Consider the following 21,495-nt stretch of genomic DNA (forward strand, 5'->3'; position numbering starts at 1 on the left):
AGCATGCGAGTATTAGATTATAAAAAGCATGCGAGTATTAGATTGTAAAAAGCATGCGAGTATTAGATTGTAACAAGCATGCGAGTATTAGATTATAAAAAGCATGCGAGTATTAGATTGTAAAAAGCATGCGAGTATTAGATTGTAAAAAGCATGCGAGTATTAGATTTTAAAAAGCATGCGAGTATTAGATTGTAAAAAGCATGCGAGTATTAGATTGTAAAAAGCATGCGAGTATTAGATTTTAAAAAGCATGCGAGTATTAGATTGTAAAAAGCATGCGAGTATTAGATTGTAAAAAGCATGCGAGTATTAGATTATAAAAAGCATGCGAGTATTAGATTATAAAATGAATGCAATTATTAAATTAGATTGTAAAAAGCATGCGAGTATTAGATTATAAAAAGCATGCGAGTATTAGATTGTAAAAAGCATGCGAGTATTAAATTTTAAAAAGCATGCGAGTATTAGATTGTAAAAAGCATGCGAGTATTAGATTGTAAAAAGCATGCGAGTATTAGATTTTAAAAAGCATGCGAGTATTAGATTGTAAAAAGCATGCGAGTATTAGATTGTAAAAAGCATGCGAGTATTAGATTATAAAAAGCATGCGAGTATTAGATTATAAAATGAATGCAATTATTAAATTAGATTGTAAAAAGCATGCGAGTATTAGATTATAAAAAGCATGCGAGTATTAGATTATAAAAAGCATGCGAGTATTAGATTATAAAAAGCATGCGAGTATTAGATTTTAAAAAGCATGCGAGTATTAGATTGTAAAAAGCATGCGAGTATTAGATTGTAAAAAGCATGCGAGTATTAGATTTTAAAAAGCATGCGAGTATTAGATTGTAAAAAGCATGCGAGTATTAGATTGTAAAAAGCATGCGAGTATTAGATTTTAAAAAGCATGCGAGTATTAGATTGTAAAAAGCATGCGAGTATTAGATTGTAAAAAGCATGCGAGTATTAGATTATAAAAAGCATGCGAGTATTAGATTATAAAATGAATGCAATTATTAAATTAGATTATAAAAAGCATGCGAGTATTAGATTATAAAATGAATGCAATTATTAAATTAGATTGTAAAAAGCATGCGAGTATTAGATTATAAAAAGCATGCGAGTATTAGATTGTAAAAAGCATGCGAGTATTAAATTTTAAAAAGCATGCGAGTATTAGATTGTAAAAAGCATGCGAGTATTAGATTGTAAAAAGCATGCGAGTATTAGATTTTAAAAAGCATGCGAGTATTAGATTGTAAAAAGCATGCGAGTATTAGATTGTAAAAAGCATGCGAGTATTAGATTATAAAAAGCATGCGAGTATTAGATTATAAAATGAATGCAATTATTAAATTAGATTGTAAAAAGCATGCGAGTATTAGATTATAAAAAGCATGCGAGTATTAGATTATAAAAAGCATGCGAGTATTAGATTGTAAAAAGCATGCGAGTATTAGATTGTAAAAAGCATGCGAGTATTAGATTGTAAAAAGCATGCGAGTATTAAATTTTAAAAAGCATGCGAGTATTAGATTTTCAAAAGCATGCGAGTATTAGATTGTAAAAAGCATGCGAGTATTAGATTGTAAAAAGCATGCGAGTATTAGATTGTAAAAAGCAAGCGAGTATTAGATTATAAAAAGCATGCGAGTATTAGATTATAAAATGAATGCAATTATTAAATTAGATTGTAAAAAGCATGCGAGTATTAGATTATAAAAAGCATGCGAGTATTAGATTATAAAAAGCATGCGAGTATTAGATTGTAAAAAGCATGCGAGTATTAAATTTTAAAAAGCATGCGAGTATTAGATTGTAAAAAGCATGCGAGTATTAGATTGTAAAAAGCATGCGAGTATTAGATTTTAAAAAGCATGCGAGTATTAGATTTTAAAAAGCATGCGAGTATTAGATTGTAAAAAGCATGCGAGTATTAGATTGTAAAATGAATGCAATTATTAAATTAGATTGTAAAAAGCATGCGAGTATTAGATTATAAAAAGCATGCGAGTATTAGATTGTAACAAGCATGCGAGTATTAGATTATAAAAAGCATGCGAGTATTAGATTGTAAAAAGCATGCGAGTATTAGATTATAAAAAGCATGCGAGTATTAGATTGTAAAAAGCATGCGAGTATTAGATTGTAAAAAGCATGCGAGTATTAGATTATAAAAAGCATGCGAGTATTAGATTGTAAAAAGCATGCGAGTATTAGATTGTAAAAAGCATGCGAGTATTAGATTGTAACAAGCATGCGAGTATTAGATTATAAAAAGCATGCAAGTATTAGATTGTAAAAAGCATGCGAGTATTAGATTGTAAAAAGCATGCGAGTATTAGATTGTAAAAAGCATGCGAGTATTAGATTTTAAAAAGCATGAGAGTATTAGATTTTAAAAAGCATGCGAGTATTAGATTATAAAAAGCATGCGAGTATTAGATTATAAAATGAATGCAATTATTAAATTAGATTGTAAAAAGCATGCGAGTATTAGATTATAAAAAGCATGCGAGTATTAGATTATAAAAAGCATGCGAGTATTAGATTGTAAAAAGCATGCGAGTATTAGATTGTAAAAAGCATGCGAGTATTAGATTATAAAAAGCATGCGAGTATTAGATTGTAAAAAGCATGCGAGTATTAGATTGTAAAAAGCATGCGAGTATTAGATTGTAACAAGCATGCGAGTATTAGATTATAAAAAGCATGCGAGTATTAGATTGTAAAAAGCATGCGAGTATTAGATTGTAAAAAGCATGCGAGTATTAGATTATAAAAAGCATGCGAGTATTAGATTGTAAAAAGCATGCGAGTATTAGATTTTAAAAAGCATGCGAGTATTACATTGTAAAAAGCATGCGAGTATTAGATTGTAAAAAGCATGCGAGTATTAGATTTTAAAAAGCATGCGAGTATTAGATTGTAAAAAGCATGCGAGTATTAGATTGTAAAAAGCATGCGAGTATTAGATTATAAAAAGCATGCGAGTATTAGATTATAAAATGAATGCAATTATTAAATTAGATTGTAAAAAGCATGCGAGTATTAGATTATAAAAAGCATGCGAGTATTAGATTGTAAAAAGCATGCGAGTATTAAATTTTAAAAAGCATGCGAGTATTAGATTGTAAAAAGCATGCGAGTATTAGATTGTAAAAAGCATGCGAGTATTAGATTTTAAAAAGCATGCGAGTATTAGATTGTAAAAAGCATGCGAGTATTAGATTGTAAAAAGCATGCGAGTATTAGATTATAAAAAGCATGCGAGTATTAGATTATAAAATGAATGCAATTATTAAATTAGATTGTAAAAAGCATGCGAGTATTAGATTATAAAAAGCATGCGAGTATTAGATTATAAAAAGCATGCGAGTATTAGATTATAAAAAGCATGCGAGTATTAGATTTTAAAAAGCATGCGAGTATTAGATTGTAAAAAGCATGCGAGTATTAGATTGTAAAAAGCATGCGAGTATTAGATTTTAAAAAGCATGCGAGTATTAGATTGTAAAAAGCATGCGAGTATTAGATTGTAAAAAGCATGCGAGTATTAGATTTTAAAAAGCATGCGAGTATTAGATTGTAAAAAGCATGCGAGTATAAGATTGTAAAAAGCATGCGAGTATTAGATTATAAAAAGCATGCGAGTATTAGATTATAAAATGAATGCAATTATTAAATTAGATTATAAAAAGCATGCGAGTATTAGATTATAAAAAGCATGCGAGTATTAGATTCTAAAAAGCATGCGAGTATTAAATTTTAAAAAGCATGCGAGTATTAGATTGTAAAAAGCATGCGAGTATTAGATTGTAAAAAGCATGCGAGTATTAGATTTTAAAAAGCATGCGAGTATTAGATTGTAAAAAGCATGCGAGTATTAGATTGTAAAAAGCATGCGAGTATTAGATTATAAAAAGCATGCGAGTATTAGATTATAAAATGAATGCAATTATTAAATTAGATTGTAAAAAGCATGCGAGTATTAGATTATAAAAAGCATGCGAGTATTAGATTGTAAAAAGCATGCGAGTATTAGATTGTAAAAAGCATGCGAGTATTAGATTGTAAAAAGCATGCGAGTATTAGATTGTAAAAAGCATGCGAGTATTAGATTGTAAAAAGCATGCGAGTATTAGATTGTAACAAGCATGCGAGTATTAGATTATAAAAAGCATGCGAGTATTAGATTGTAAAAAGCATGCGAGTATTAGATTGTAAAAAGCATGCGAGTTTAAGATTGTAACAAGCATGCGAGTATTAGATTATAAAAAGCATGCGAGTATTAGATTGTAAAAAGTGTGCGAGTATTAGATTGTAAAAAGCATGCGAGTATTAGATTGTAACAAGCATGCGAGTATTAGATTATAAAAAGCATGCGAGTATTAGATTGTAAAAAGCATGCGAGTATTAGATTATAAAAAGCATGCGAGTATTAGATTGTAAAAAGCATGCGAGTATTAGATTGTAAAAAGCATGCGAGTATTAGATTGTAACAAGCATGCGAGTATTAGATTATAAAAAGCATGCGAGTATTAGATTGTAAAAAGCATGCGAGTATTAGATTATAAAAAGCATGCGAGTATTAGATTGTAAAAAGCATGCGAGTATTAGATTGTAAAAAGCATGCGAGTATTAGATTGTAACAAGCATGCGAGTATTAGATTATAAAAAGCATGCGAGTATTAGATTATAAAAAGCATGCGGGTATGAGATTATAAAATGAATGCAATTATTAAATTAGATTGTAAAAAGCATGCGAGTATTAGATTATAAAAAGCATGCGAGTATTAGATTATAAAAAGCATGCGAGTATTAGATCATAAAAAGCATGCGAGTATGAGATTATAAAATGAATGCAATTATTAAATTAGATTGTAAAAAGCATGCGAGTATTAGATTATAAAAAGCATGCGAGTATTAGATTGTAAAAAGCATGCGAGTATTAGATTGTAACAAGCATGCGAGTATTAGATTATAAAAAGCATGCGAGTATTAGATTATAAAAAGCATGCGAGTATGAGATTATAAAATGAATGCAATTATTAAATTAGATTGTAAAAAGCATGCGAGTATTAGATTATAAAAAGCATGCGAGTATTAGATTGTAAAAAGCATGCGAGTATTAGATTGTAACAAGCATGCGAGTATTAGATTATAAAAAGCATGCGAGTATTAGATTGTAAAAAGCATGCGAGTATTAGATTGTAAAAAGCATGCGAGTATTAGATTTTAAAAAGCATGCGAGTATTAGATTGTAAAAAGCATGCGAGTATTAGATTGTAAAAAGCATGCGAGTATTAGATTTTAAAAAGCATGCGAGTATTAGATTGTAAAAAGCATGCGAGTATTAGATTGTAAAAAGCATGCGAGTATTAGATTATAAAAAGCATGCGAGTATTAGATTATAAAATGAATGCAATTATTAAATTAGATTGTAAAAAGCATGCGAGTATTAGATTATAAAAAGCATGCGAGTATTAGATTGTAAAAAGCATGCGAGTATTAAATTTTAAAAAGCATGCGAGTATTAGATTGTAAAAAGCATGCGAGTATTAGATTGTAAAAAGCATGCGAGTATTAGATTTTAAAAAGCATGCGAGTATTAGATTGTAAAAAGCATGCGAGTATTAGATTGTAAAATGAATGCAATTATTAAATTAGATTGTAAAAAGCATGCGAGTATTAGATTATAAAAAGCATGCGAGTATTAGATTATAAAAAGCATGCGAGTATTAGATTGTAAAAAGCATGCGAGTATTAGATTGTAAAAAGCATGCGAGTATTAGATTATAAAAAGCATGCGAGTATTAGATTGTAAAAAGCATGCGAGTATTAGATTGTAAAAAGCATGCGAGTATTAGATTGTAACAAGCATGCGAGTATTAGATTATAAAAAGCATGCGAGTATTAGATTGTAAAAAGCATGCGAGTATTAGATTGTAAAAAGCATGCGAGTATTAGATTATAAAAAGCATGCGAGTATTAGATTGTAAAAAGCATGCGAGTATTAGATTTTAAAAAGCATGCGAGTATTAGATTGTAAAAAGCATGCGAGTATTAGATTGTAAAAAGCATGCGAGTATTAGATTTTAAAAAGCATGCGAGTATTAGATTGTAAAAAGCATGCGAGTATTAGATTGTAAAAAGCATGCGAGTATTAGATTATAAAAAGCATGCGAGTATTAGATTATAAAATGAATGCAATTATTAAATTAGATTGTAAAAAGCATGCGAGTATTAGATTATAAAAAGCATGCGAGTATTAGATTGTAAAAAGCATGCGAGTATTAAATTTTAAAAAGCATGCGAGTATTAGATTGTAAAAAGCATGCGAGTATTAGATTGTAAAAAGCATGCGAGTATTAGATTTTAAAAAGCATGCGAGTATTAGATTGTAAAAAGCATGCGAGTATTAGATTGTAAAAAGCATGCGAGTATTAGATTATAAAAAGCATGCGAGTATTAGATTATAAAATGAATGCAATTATTAAATTAGATTGTAAAAAGCATGCGAGTATTAGATTATAAAAAGCATGCGAGTATTAGATTATAAAAAGCATGCGAGTATTAGATTATAAAAAGCATGCGAGTATTAGATTTTAAAAAGCATGCGAGTATTAGATTGTAAAAAGCATGCGAGTATTAGATTGTAAAAAGCATGCGAGTATTAGATTTTAAAAAGCATGCGAGTATTAGATTGTAAAAAGCATGCGAGTATTAGATTGTAAAAAGCATGCGAGTATTAGATTTTAAAAAGCATGCGAGTATTAGATTGTAAAAAGCATGCGAGTATTAGATTGTAAAAAGCATGCGAGTATTAGATTATAAAAAGCATGCGAGTATTAGATTATAAAATGAATGCAATTATTAAATTAGATTATAAAAAGCATGCGAGTATTAGATTATAAAAAGCATGCGAGTATTAGATTCTAAAAAGCATGCGAGTATTAAATTTTAAAAAGCATGCGAGTATTAGATTGTAAAAAGCATGCGAGTATTAGATTGTAAAAAGCATGCGAGTATTAGATTTTAAAAAGCATGCGAGTATTAGATTGTAAAAAGCATGCGAGTATTAGATTGTAAAAAGCATGCGAGTATTAGATTATAAAAAGCATGCGAGTATTAGATTATAAAATGAATGCAATTATTAAATTAGATTGTAAAAAGCATGCGAGTATTAGATTATAAAAAGCATGCGAGTATTAGATTATAAAAAGCATGCGAGTATTAGATTGTAAAAAGCATGCGAGTATTAGATTGTAAAAAGCATGCGAGTATTAGATTGTAAAAAGCATGCGAGTATTAGATTGTAAAAAGCATGCGAGTATTAGATTGTAAAAAGCATGCGAGTATTAGATTGTAACAAGCATGCGAGTATTAGATTATAAAAAGCATGCGAGTATTAGATTGTAAAAAGCATGCGAGTATTAGATTGTAAAAAGCATGCGAGTTTAAGATTGTAACAAGCATGCGAGTATTAGATTATAAAAAGCATGCGAGTATTAGATTGTAAAAAGTGTGCGAGTATTAGATTGTAAAAAGCATGCGAGTATTAGATTGTAACAAGCATGCGAGTATTAGATTATAAAAAGCATGCGAGTATTAGATTGTAAAAAGCATGCGAGTATTAGATTATAAAAAGCATGCGAGTATTAGATTGTAAAAAGCATGCGAGTATTAGATTGTAAAAAGCATGCGAGTATTAGATTGTAACAAGCATGCGAGTATTAGATTATAAAAAGCATGCGAGTATTAGATTGTAAAAAGCATGCGAGTATTAGATTATAAAAAGCATGCGAGTATTAGATTGTAAAAAGCATGCGAGTATTAGATTGTAAAAAGCATGCGAGTATTAGATTGTAACAAGCATGCGAGTATTAGATTATAAAAAGCATGCGAGTATTAGATTATAAAAAGCATGCGGGTATGAGATTATAAAATGAATGCAATTATTAAATTAGATTGTAAAAAGCATGCGAGTATTAGATTATAAAAAGCATGCGAGTATTAGATTATAAAAAGCATGCGAGTATTAGATCATAAAAAGCATGCGAGTATGAGATTATAAAATGAATGCAATTATTAAATTAGATTGTAAAAAGCATGCGAGTATTAGATTATAAAAAGCATGCGAGTATTAGATTGTAAAAAGCATGCGAGTATTAGATTGTAACAAGCATGCGAGTATTAGATTATAAAAAGCATGCGAGTATTAGATTATAAAAAGCATGCGAGTATGAGATTATAAAATGAATGCAATTATTAAATTAGATTGTAAAAAGCATGCGAGTATTAGATTATAAAAAGCATGCGAGTATTAGATTGTAAAAAGCATGCGAGTATTAGATTGTAACAAGCATGCGAGTATTAGATTATAAAAAGCATGCGAGTATTAGATTGTAAAAAGCATGCGAGTATTAGATTGTAAAAAGCATGCGAGTATTAGATTTTAAAAAGCATGCGAGTATTAGATTGTAAAAAGCATGCGAGTATTAGATTGTAAAAAGCATGCGAGTATTAGATTTTAAAAAGCATGCGAGTATTAGATTGTAAAAAGCATGCGAGTATTAGATTGTAAAAAGCATGCGAGTATTAGATTATAAAAAGCATGCGAGTATTAGATTATAAAATGAATGCAATTATTAAATTAGATTGTAAAAAGCATGCGAGTATTAGATTATAAAAAGCATGCGAGTATTAGATTGTAAAAAGCATGCGAGTATTAAATTTTAAAAAGCATGCGAGTATTAGATTGTAAAAAGCATGCGAGTATTAGATTGTAAAAAGCATGCGAGTATTAGATTTTAAAAAGCATGCGAGTATTAGATTGTAAAAAGCATGCGAGTATTAGATTGTAAAAAGCATGCGAGTATTAGATTATAAAAAGCATGCGAGTATTAGATTATAAAATGAATGCAATTATTAAATTAGATTGTAAAAAGCATGCGAGTATTAGATTATAAAAAGCATGCGAGTATTAGATTATAAAAAGCATGCGAGTATTAGATTATAAAAAGCATGCGAGTATTAGATTTTAAAAAGCATGCGAGTATTAGATTGTAAAAAGCATGCGAGTATTAGATTGTAAAAAGCATGCGAGTATTAGATTTTAAAAAGCATGCGAGTATTAGATTGTAAAAAGCATGCGAGTATTAGATTGTAAAAAGCATGCGAGTATTAGATTTTAAAAAGCATGCGAGTATTAGATTGTAAAAAGCATGCGAGTATTAGATTGTAAAAAGCATGCGAGTATTAGATTATAAAAAGCATGCGAGTATTAGATTATAAAATGAATGCAATTATTAAATTAGATTATAAAAAGCATGCGAGTATTAGATTATAAAAAGCATGCGAGTATTAGATTCTAAAAAGCATGCGAGTATTAAATTTTAAAAAGCATGCGAGTATTAGATTGTAAAAAGCATGCGAGTATTAGATTGTAAAAAGCATGCGAGTATTAGATTTTAAAAAGCATGCGAGTATTAGATTGTAAAAAGCATGCGAGTATTAGATTGTAAAAAGCATGCGAGTATTAGATTATAAAAAGCATGCGAGTATTAGATTATAAAATGAATGCAATTATTAAATTAGATTGTAAAAAGCATGCGAGTATTAGATTATAAAAAGCATGCGAGTATTAGATTATAAAAAGCATGCGAGTATTAGATTATAAAAAGCATGCGAGTATTAGATTGTAAAAAGCATGCGAGTATTAGATTGTAAAAAGCATGCGAGTATTAGATTGTAAAAAGCATGCGAGTATTAGATTGTAAAAAGCATGCGAGTATTAGATTGTAACAAGCATGCGAGTATTAGATTATAAAAAGCATGCGAGTATTAGATTGTAAAAAGCATGCGAGTATTAGATTGTAAAAAGCATGCGAGTTTAAGATTGTAACAAGCATGCGAGTATTAGATTATAAAAAGCATGCGAGTATTAGATTGTAAAAAGTGTGCGAGTATTAGATTGTAAAAAGCATGCGAGTATTAGATTGTAACAAGCATGCGAGTATTAGATTATAAAAAGCATGCGAGTATTAGATTGTAAAAAGCATGCGAGTATTAGATTATAAAAAGCATGCGAGTATTAGATTGTAAAAAGCATGCGAGTATTAGATTGTAAAAAGCATGCGAGTATTAGATTGTAACAAGCATGCGAGTATTAGATTATAAAAAGCATGCGAGTATTAGATTGTAAAAAGCATGCGAGTATTAGATTATAAAAAGCATGCGAGTATTAGATTGTAAAAAGCATGCGAGTATTAGATTGTAAAAAGCATGCGAGTATTAGATTGTAACAAGCATGCGAGTATTAGATTATAAAAAGCATGCGAGTATTAGATTATAAAAAGCATGCGGGTATGAGATTATAAAATGAATGCAATTATTAAATTAGATTGTAAAAAGCATGCGAGTATTAGATTATAAAAAGCATGCGAGTATTAGATTATAAAAAGCATGCGAGTATTAGATCATAAAAAGCATGCGAGTATGAGATTATAAAATGAATGCAATTATTAAATTAGATTGTAAAAAGCATGCGAGTATTAGATTATAAAAAGCATGCGAGTATTAGATTGTAAAAAGCATGCGAGTATTAGATTGTAACAAGCATGCGAGTATTAGATTATAAAAAGCATGCGAGTATTAGATTATAAAAAGCATGCGAGTATGAGATTATAAAATGAATGCAATTATTAAATTAGATTGTAAAAAGCATGCGAGTATTAGATTATAAAAAGCATGCGAGTATTAGACTATAAAAAGCATGCGAGTATTAGATTATAAAAAGCATGCGAGTATTAGATTATAAAAAGCATGCGAGTATTAGGTTATAAAATGCATGCGAGTATTCGATTATAAAATGAATGCAATTATTAAATTAGATTGTAAAAAGCATGCGAGTATTAGATTATAAAAAGCATGCGAGTATTAGGTTATAAAATGCATGCGAGTATTAGATTATAAAAAGCATGCGAGTATTAAATTAGATTGTAAAAAGCATGCGAGTATTAGATTATAAAAAGCATGCGAGTATTAAATTAGATTATAAAATGCAAGCGGGTGGTGCGAGCAATAAATTAGATTATAAAATGCAAGCGGGTGGTGCGAGCAATAAATTAGATTATAAAATGCAAGCGGGTGGTGCGAGCAATAAATTAGATTATAAAATGCAAGCGGGTGGTGCGAGCAATAAATTAGATTATAAAATGCAAGCGGGTGGTGCGAGCAATAAATTAGATTATAAAATGCAAGCGGGTGGTGCGAGTAATAAATTAGATTATAAAATGCAAGCGGGTGGTGCGAGCAATAAATTAGATTATAAAATGCAAGCGGGTGGTGCGAGCAATAAATTAGATTATAAAATGCAAGCGGGTGGTGCGAGCAATAAATTAGATTATAAAATGCAAGCGGGTGGTGCGAGCAATAAATTAGATTATAAAATGCAAGCGGGTAGTGCGCAATAAATTATAACATACATGCCATTAGCGTATGTAATGAATTGTATCAACAAAACCGGTGCACGCCAGATTGAGCGCCATGAAAATAATAATTTACAATGATAATGAAAAAGATTGAACATTAAGCAAACTGGAATGAAATCAAGAATAGAAATAGCAATCAAAAATAGAATAAATAGCAATCAAGAATAGAATAAATAGCAATCAAGAATAGAATAAATAGCAATCAAGAATAGAATAAATAGCAATCGGGAATAGAAATAGCAATCAAAAATAGAATAAATAGCAATCAAGAATAGAATAAATAGCAATCGGGAATAGAAATAGCAATCAAAAATAGAATAAATAGCAATCAAGAATAGAATAATTAGCAATCGGGAATAGAATATAATTAGCAATCGGGAATATAAATAGCAATCAAAAATAGAATAAATAGCAATCAAGAATAGAATAATTAGCAATCGGGAATAGAATATAATTAGCAATCGAGCATAAAATAATTAGCAATAAAGAATAGAGTTCATGTCAACTTGAACATGAATTAATAAAAGAATTGAGATATGGTATGCCATGACAAAAGTCCATAACAAATAATTGAAAAACTAAAGCAATTAGGGAGACGTTATTAACAAAAGTAAAGGTAAGTAGAGCATGCTTTGCTTCAGCATGCCACCAAAATTATAGTTCTTCTCAGGCTCCCGTTTGTCGTCTAACTGCCTCAAAGTTCCGCCATGTTGCGTGCCCTCTGCGTAGTGGCCTCAAGCTTGAATCCTATTTTGTATTTTCTGATTAAACATTGTGTAAAATCATTGATCACGGAACGTAAAAGAGGCATTCCATACGATAACGACCAGTGATTTTACTACGAACAGTAAAAGATATTCAAGGACCTTACATGGAAGGTTAATTAAGCCTTGTCTAGTGACACGTCCAGCTTGAAGCAGCTCATTGTCATTAGGCGGCTCAGCATTCATTGGACCTCCATTTGGATTTGGTGCAGCTACAATGAGACAATTTGGATTCAAGCCCTCATGTCCAAATTAACATTTCAAAATCATTTATTCTACCTCCCCCGGCAGGCATAGGCTGATCCACGCAGAAATTGTGCAGAATACAACAAGCACTAATGATTGCGCATACCTTTTCAGGTATGTAGCAAAGGGTCCCTCCAGTCGTGTCCAAGCAGCGGAACCGCATTTTTAAAATGCGATTGACACGTTCAATGACATTACGGCCTAAATGATAAAGATAATCAATGAACGGATTAAGTAAAACATAGGTCATTTAGAAGTCACATTATCTTAGAGGGGCAATGCAATGGTTAGATAAGCATTGCAAAATGGCTTTAGATTACAAGAATTATCTAGGGCTGTGAACAACCTAATATTAGTTGGTATGTGACATCAATATGATTGCGCTTACACCAGTTTATGGTTTTGCGTGGAATATACCAATATCATCCCATAAATAAATAACGCCCGTGAGGCCACGTTTTTACGTTTCCTGGTGGAATATTCAACCAAAAAAACTGATGGAGTACTTTGTCAATAGGGTGAAACCACGAAGTAAACAAATATGAATGACAGAGTTTGAAACATGCGGACGGAATTGAATAATGAAGATATTTCCCCCTTCTGGCCGCTATTTGTCCAAATATACGCGGATTAGGAACATCTTTCTATTGTCTATGCAAAATTTAAACTTTGTTCATAGAACAGTGATTCGGGCGTGGAGTGGATTATCTGCCAGTCAGTCGAGACTTTCACTTATACAGGTATAGGTTAATCAAAGTCTTGACGAACTTGGAGATAATCATCGCAAGCCCTAATCGCTGTTTTACAAACAAAGTTTAAAATTTGCACAGACAATAAGAAACATTTCCTACAAGAAGTGGGAAAATATCTTCCTTATTCAATTCCATCCGGATATTTCAATCGCTCTCATATTTATTTTCCTTTTGGTTCATCAAAAAGCGTCATATCAGTCAACTTAAGAGATAAAAAAGAGTTGTGGCATTGCTACTGATAGTTTTCACTAAAGGGGCTACAGAATATTTCTCCCCTCTCTCTCTTCATTAATTTTAGTTAAGTGTTGTCAGGCCCTTGGTGAGGCAGGTTAGTCAAGTACTGGATCAAACTGTAGCCTTCTCTCTGAATTCCACTTCATCAAGGGCCGAGCAACATGGGGGAATGCAAAAAAACTCACTTTGTGTAACATATGCATACTTAAAGGGACTACAAGGAATGCAATGGTGGGTGGATATAAATTATTTGACATACGTAAGAGGCATGTTAGCGAGGAGAGGCGTGATTAAAAGAAACTTAGGTTGTTTTTATTCGACTTTAGGGATTTGGCACTGCAATCTCATGAAGACAAGGAAGAAGTGTCCAGTCCCACTTAATTTGGAGTCTTTTAATCTTGGTTTCACGTTGTGCCTGTGACGTACTTCAAATAATTCTTACGCACCTGTCGCTGGCTTCTTTGGATTCCCTTTAACAGTTTATAAGTCTATAAATCTTCTAATTGGGTATAAGATTTGCTAAGCACTCTTGTACTTTTATATGATTTATCATAAGAGAATTATCTGCACAATATTATTTATGTATAACATTGTGGAATAATAAATGTTCTAATACCTGACATATGGCGTTCATTATAACGCTGTTCATTTGGTGTAACAGCTCGCAGCAGAGGAGTCATTAAAAATGATTGCAGTGGGTACCCACTATCTCCAAGCAGATAGCCACGCGGCATGTCCCCAGCCTTGAATCGCTCCAACACTCCACTGAAACGCCAAATGAATGCATCATGTGTACCACCAGGCCACATGGCTACGACATCTGTAATCTTGCATTCATTGTCGCAAATCTGTTGATAATCTTGTTAATATGCATATTATTAGACAAGTATGTAATAAATAAATATTACTTACTAGTTGAACATTAATGGAATAATTTCCTTTCCTGACCAAGAATGCATTAGGATCCGTAGCTGGGGCCCTAATTCCAACATGTGTGCAGTCAATAGCACCCAATACCTCAGGGAAAGAGCAAGTAAGCCTGAACACTGTTAAAAATAATGGTTTATAGATGGTATAAAAAGAGTATATCCTCTCCCGCTGCACCATTTATGGTTTAAATTTAGCTAGACAATGGTGTGATTATGGTTTGCTTTGATTGGAAAACCATTGATGGTGTATGAATGGTTTATCTTAAATGTTTGAATATTCCATATATGGTTAGATAATGGCATGTTAGGATAAGTGGTTAAAATTTGGTTAAGAAATGGTTTATGTTAAAAACTTTTGACCATTCCATTTATGGTTTGATAATGGAAAGTTGGATATATGGTTCGAATTTGGTTTAAAAATATTTAACCATTTTTTCTCTATTCCATATATGGTTTGGTTATGGAAAGTCAGGATATATGGTTAAAATATGGTATAAACATAGTTAAACATTTTTCTATATTCCATATTAGGTTTGATAATGGAAAATTAGGCTATATGGGTAAAATTTGGTTTAAAAATAGTTAACAATTTTTATTCTGTCCCATAACAAGCATAAAATTGAAACGTTGGCACATTAGTTTAAATTTAAACTGTTGACACAGCCATAGTTTTTTCTTCTCCGAGACGTCACGGAGAGGTATTACACTGGACGTGTCTGTGTGTGTCTGTCTGTCTGTGTCTCTGTCTGTCTGTCACCGTGTTCGCAGTTGGCAAATCGGAGCTAACGTGTTCGCAATTTCCGGACCGAGTTCGCAGTATACAGAAATTCAGAAAATTTTACTTCCTTGCTTTATCCATCTTATTTAACGCCAATCATTAACTATCCGTTGCACCTTCATCTGCTGTCTAACCGTCATTGTTTCACCCAATGCCAACCGCTTTTTAATGGATTCTAACAACAACACTGTGCACTCACCTTTAGTGTACACCACAAACACAATAATCTGTTATTATTGTCTTCTAACACCACCATCTACTAGTCTTTCGTTTATACCACATAGACACCAATCTGCAAAATTGGCTTCTACTCCATCATCGTCGTTAGGCTTAAAATGTACGCGGCGAGGGGTTAGGGTTAAGATAAACGTCTAGCCAACCAATGGCAGGGCTTCCACCAATGGTTCACGCAATTGCGCATTTTCTTATTCCAAAGTGTGAATCAATGGTCTTATATACCCTAAATTTACAAAAGTTCTGATATAGGTGATCCCTACAAGTATAACGTTAAAGATAGCTATGTTTAAAATTATTTTAGGAATTAAGTTTCATAAACCGACTTAACTATAATTAACGTAAATTACTGACGATTAAAATATTTAATATCAGTTACAGTTATTTAATTATTTAAGATAAACTTCTTTCTTTGGAATGACACAAGTGAGAGTTTATATAGAACGAGTAATGAAGATTGCATCTGAATCGAAACACTACCCGCATATCAATGTTAATATCAAGCGAGTAGGATGAAAAGATCTCTTACAAAACAGTAACATTTTCTTTTTGCAGAATATTTAATGGAACTATTTTAAATATTTTTCGGCATTACGATTCTTTTAGTAGTTGTGTAGCTATAAAGCTCTGTTTCATGTCAATATTCAAGAACATCTTTTGATATTAACATTTCAAATTTGGTGTTTAATTTTTAATTCAGCTTTACTACATTTATATATAGTGTAAATGTAAATTGTTACTTGTAATGTGTCTGTTAATACTTCATTTTCCCCAGTATTGAAACGATTGGGTCTATGAAATAATATGCCTTAGATAAAAACGAAAATTGACCTTGTTTCGTGTCCTCTTTTAGGAGGTCTTTACGGTTCAGAGTGAACCGAAAGTTAAATCCACATTTAAGTGATAGATATTAGGTTCGAATTAGAATTGAAGATACATAGAAAATGATTATACGCCTTAACCTTTACAAATGCCCTTGGCAATAACTCGCCAAATTTGAACTATGTATTTCCGGTTTTTCTCATTGGCTAATGGACCTGTGTTTGGAAAGTAAATTTTTGTTTGAAAGAGTACGCCCTCGTCTTAACTCGGAGACGTTTATTTTGGTTTCCCAACTTTTAATGAAACAATTTATTTTTTATTACCTATCCGAGTGAATTATGTCACAGAGAGTCCTAGTTTCGACGTGTGTGTCTGTTGCTACACCCCAAGGGACCGCGTTTTCAGTTTGCAAATCGGAGCAAATGTGTTCTCAATTTCCGAACCGCAAATACAGTTCCCGGAAATTTGTAAAATTGTATTCTTCTTACACTGGCTATTACTCCATTGTCTGTCTAACACTACCAACTTCTGGTTTTTGTCCATCCCACACGGACACCAGTCTGTACTTACTGGCTTCTATACACGACGATCATCCAGTATTTTGTCCATCCCACATGGACGCCAGTCTATACGTACTGGCTTCTATCTCCATCGTCATCGTTAAGATTAAGACATACGCGGTGATCAACTAGGGTTACGACAACCGTCTAGCCTCCTAGTGGTGGGGCTTCCGCCAAAAGTTCACGCAATTGCGCTGTTCTTAAACCTGAGATTTGAAACATTTATACAGTATACTACCGATTTGAGTAGGGCAAAACAGCGGGCGTATCCTTCATTTCAAACGTCAATATTAGTCAAGTCTCTCAAGAATGTCTAATTATATTTTTAACACGATGTAACGCTCAACAAGGTGAATAATTAACGTAGAAAATATATAATATTAATTATATTTATTTTAGAATTTAAGATAATCTGGTTTATCAACTCAAAATTAATACAGAAAGAGTTAAACAGAAGTATATGTGTTTGTCTTTGTTTGTCTGTCCGTTGCTATACTAATGCACCGCGTTAGCAGTTCGCTTGTGCAAAGAAATGTTTCAAAACTTTAATATTTCCTTTTTTCGTAATATAAAGTGATTATATGGAAATATTTTCGTAATTTCGATTCCTTCAGTAGTTAGGTAGTTTTAAGGCTCTGTTTCATTTTGATATTCCAAGGATATTCTTAAATATTGTTATTTGAAATGGCTGTTTATATATTACTTGAGCTTTACTACATCTGTATATAGAATAATCCTAGCATTAGATAATACAAAAAGAACGCGAAGGCTTATGCTTTGTCGATTAACTCCATTCTAGCTTCCAAGAGGCTGGATTACAGGAGTACGCCACGACTCCCAGGCGTAGAGAATCAAAGAGTAGACAATTGAGGCCCGAGGTGAATAAAAATATGGGTTTTGTTATTCGTCTCTGTAATGAAGAGACATTAACGGTTCTGAGTGAGCCGTGAGTCAAATATACATTAAAATAATCGGGTTAAGATTTCAAACTAAAATAAAGCTTCATGGTGGCCATCAGATTATTGAAAGGTCCGGTCGTAATCAGTTTCTAGCTACTATGAATATAGTTGGGGTGAAACGAGAGGATTATGTTTACATGGCAATCGAGATGTTAATGTAGCTTTCATCATAAAGGGTATAAATATCATCCATGATGGGAATAATAACGGTTTAAAAAAAATATCCATGATGGGAATAATAATGGTTAAATATCATCGATTATGGGAATAATAATGGTTAAATATCATCGATTATGGGAATAATAATGGTTAAATATCATCGATTATGGGAATAATAATGGTTAAATATCATCGATTATGGGAATAATAACGGTTTAAAAAACATCCATGATGGGAATAATAACGGTTTAAAAATATCCATGATGGGAATAATAACGGTTTAAAAATATCCATGATGGGAATAATAACGGTTAAAATATCATCGATTATGGGAATAATAACGATTTAAAAACATCCATGATGGGAATAATAACGGTTTAAAAAATATCCACGATGGAAATATTAACGGTTAAAATATCATCCATGATAGGCATAATAACGGTTAAAACAACATACATGATGGGAATAATAACGGGTTAAATAACATCCATGGTGGGAATAATAACGGGTTAAGAAACATCCATGATGGGAATAATGTTGGTTTAAATAACATCCATGATGGGAATGATATTGGTGCTGTACCGATCCATTACATATGCCCATAAAGGTTCAAAACCAAACCGGATAGGGTTTGGTTTTCTGACAAAAGTGATATATCCATTAATGGAATAGAAGTAAACCATTATTTTTTACAGTGAATGACTCCTAAGACATTTGGAGGCAAATGGAAATAAGAGATATAACACACAACATTTGGTACAATGATTTAATATGACACTAACCTTAACCTCAACGACTTCAGCATCACCAGTAGGGAAGCGTATGAAGTTCCTCATTCTGGTATTTATGGCATTCGTCACTCTTTCAATAGCTCTGCTTACGGAGGACTGGCTCATTCCGTGCTCGTAATTACTTGCGAGGCTATGTTGGAAGCCACCAGAACCATAAAAGAGTAACGTCACTAGCACTTCATCCTCGACAGACAAAACATATTGGTTACGGCCTTCTAATTCTTTGCGCAACTCCGGTCTTAACAAATTGCACAACTCCGTAACTTTGGCCTTCGTCATGCGATATTGGCGCAAAAACTCGGCATCTGGTATGAGAAATGCGCGCCCTTCCTCTCTCGTTCGACGATATCTTTGTCGCCGTTCTGCTGCTTCTCGCTCCTCCGCTACTTGAGCAAGCAACACACGAGCCATAGCGCCAGCCATTTTAAATTGAAATTAGTTGAAACTTGAATCTTGAAAAATGAAAGAGATTAGTGTTGTCCTTAAAACTTTGTTGAATCCTTGAAAAACTAAACAGATTAGTTGTAGCCTGGAAAAATTTAAGAGATTCGTTGACTCCGGGAATAATTCAAGAGATTAGTTGAATACTTCATAAACTAAAGAGATTAGTTGAATACTACATAAATTAAAGCGATTAGTAGAATACTTCATAAATTAAAGAGATTAGTTGAATACTTCATAAATTAAAGAGATTAGATGAATATTTCATAAATTAAAGAGATTAGTTGAATACTTCATAAATTAAAGAGATTAGTTTTATCCTTAAATAAATTACACTCACCACTTTACTTACTTGATCAAAGCAGGGATCGTAAATGTCGTCTGCTGTGGCTGCGTTCAGCACATGGAGTTACCGAAGCTACCGTTAAAACCGGTGTTTAACCGGTAACTCATTTGTCAGTTCATAAAAAAAAAACATTTTGAATTTGGTGTATAATTTGATAGTTTACATCTGAGTCTGCGCGGAATTTGCACCAACCACTGAGCCAAGGAAAGGAACGTCATCGGTAGACGTAGCCAATTAAAAGGCCAAGGGCAATGGTTGACGGTCCAATCAGAGAGCCAAGGGCAGAAGGAGGAGCTTAACTTTTCTGCAGAATACGGCCGCTGGTTCGAGCCCTGGTAGATACATATTTTTACCATCGTGATTAGACATAATAATAAGGTAGATCTATCCGAAAGCTCAGAATAACCAAGTATCTATGGTGTAGTGGTTATCACGTCCGGCTAACGAGCTGAAGGTCCCAGGTTCGACCCGTGGTAGTTACATGTTTTGACCATCGTGATTAGACATAATAATAAGGTAGATCTCTTCGAAAACTGAGAATAACCAAGTATCTATGGTGTAGTGGTTATCACGTCCGGCTAACACGCGGAAGGTCCGGGGTTCGAGCCCTGGTAGATACATGTTTTGACCATCGTGATTTGACATAATAATAAGCTAGATCTCTTGGAAAAATCTGTGTGACAACGTATCTATGGTGTAGTGGTTATCACGTCCGCCTAACACGCGGAAGGTCCCAGTTTCGAACCGTGGTAGATACATGTTTTGACCATCCTGATTAGACATAATAATAAGGTAGATCTCTTCGAAAACTGAGAATAGCCAAGTATCTATGGTGTAGTGGTTATCACGTCCGCTTTAAACGCAGAAGGTCCCAGGTTCGAGACGTGGTAGATACATGTCTTTACCATCGTGATTAGACATAATAATAAAGTAGATCTCTTCGAAATCTCAGAATAACCAAGTATTTATAGTGTAGTGGTTATCACGTCCGCTTTACACGCGGAAGGTCCCAGGTTCGAGCCCTGGTAGATACATATTTTTACCATCGTGATTAGACAATAATAAGGTAGATCTCTCCGAAAGCTCAAAATAACCAAGTATCTATGGTGTAGTAGTTATCACGTCCGCTTTACATGCGGAATATCTCAGGTTCGAGCAATGATAGATACTTGTTTTGACCATCGTGATTAGACATAGTAATAAGGTAGATCTCTTCGTAAACCGATAATAACCAAGTATCTTTGGTGTAGTGTTTATCACGTCCGCCTAACACGCGGAAGGTTCCAGGTTCGAGCCGTGGTAGATACATGTCTTTAACATCGTGATTAGACATAATAATAAAGTAGATCTCTTCGAAAACTCAGAATGACCAAGTATCTATGGTGTAGTGGTTATCACGTCCGCCTAACTCGCGGAAGGTCGCAGGTTCGAGCCATGGTAGATACATATTTTTACCATCGTGATTGGACATAATAATAAAGTAGATCTCTTCGAAATCTCAGAATAACCAAGTATTTATGGTGTAGTGGTTATCACGTACGCCAAACACGCGGAAGGTCCCAGGTTCGAGCACTGGTGGATACATGTTTTCAATATCGTGATTGGACATAATAATAAGGTAGATCTCTCCGAAAGCTCAGAATAACCAAGTATCTATGGTGTAGTGGTTATCACATCCGGCTAACGAGCGGAAGGTCCCAGGTTCGACCCGTGGTAGATACATGTTTTGACCATCGTGATTAGACATAATAATAAGGTAGATCTCTTCGAAAACTGATAATAACCAAGTATCTATGGTGCAGTGGTTATCACGTCCGGCTAACACGCGGAAGGTCCGGGGTTCGAGCCCTGGTAGATACATGTTTTGACCATCGTGATTTGACATAATAATAAGCTAGATCTCTTGGAAAAATCTGTGTGACAACGTATCTATGGTGTAGTGGTTATCACGTCCGCCTAACACGCGGAAGGTCCCAGTT

The 21,495-nt window shown here is 32.8% G+C and overlaps 1 non-coding gene across 1 annotated transcript; it reads left to right on the top strand.

Annotated features, from left to right (window-relative positions):
* The first annotated feature begins 20,477 nt into the window (after positions 1–20,477).
* TRNAV-UAC (transfer RNA valine (anticodon UAC)) lies at positions 20,478–20,550 on the top strand. Its single transcript has one exon. It is a non-coding gene; the product is annotated as a tRNA-Val (tRNA).
* The last annotated feature ends 945 nt before the right edge of the window (positions 20,551–21,495 follow it).

Source organism: Phalangium opilio, unplaced genomic scaffold (assembly GCF_054372755.1).
Source record: "Phalangium opilio isolate 3A_F unplaced genomic scaffold, DU_Popi_V2 ptg000087l_1, whole genome shotgun sequence".
Taxonomy (NCBI): Eukaryota; Metazoa; Arthropoda; class Arachnida; order Opiliones; family Phalangiidae; genus Phalangium; species Phalangium opilio.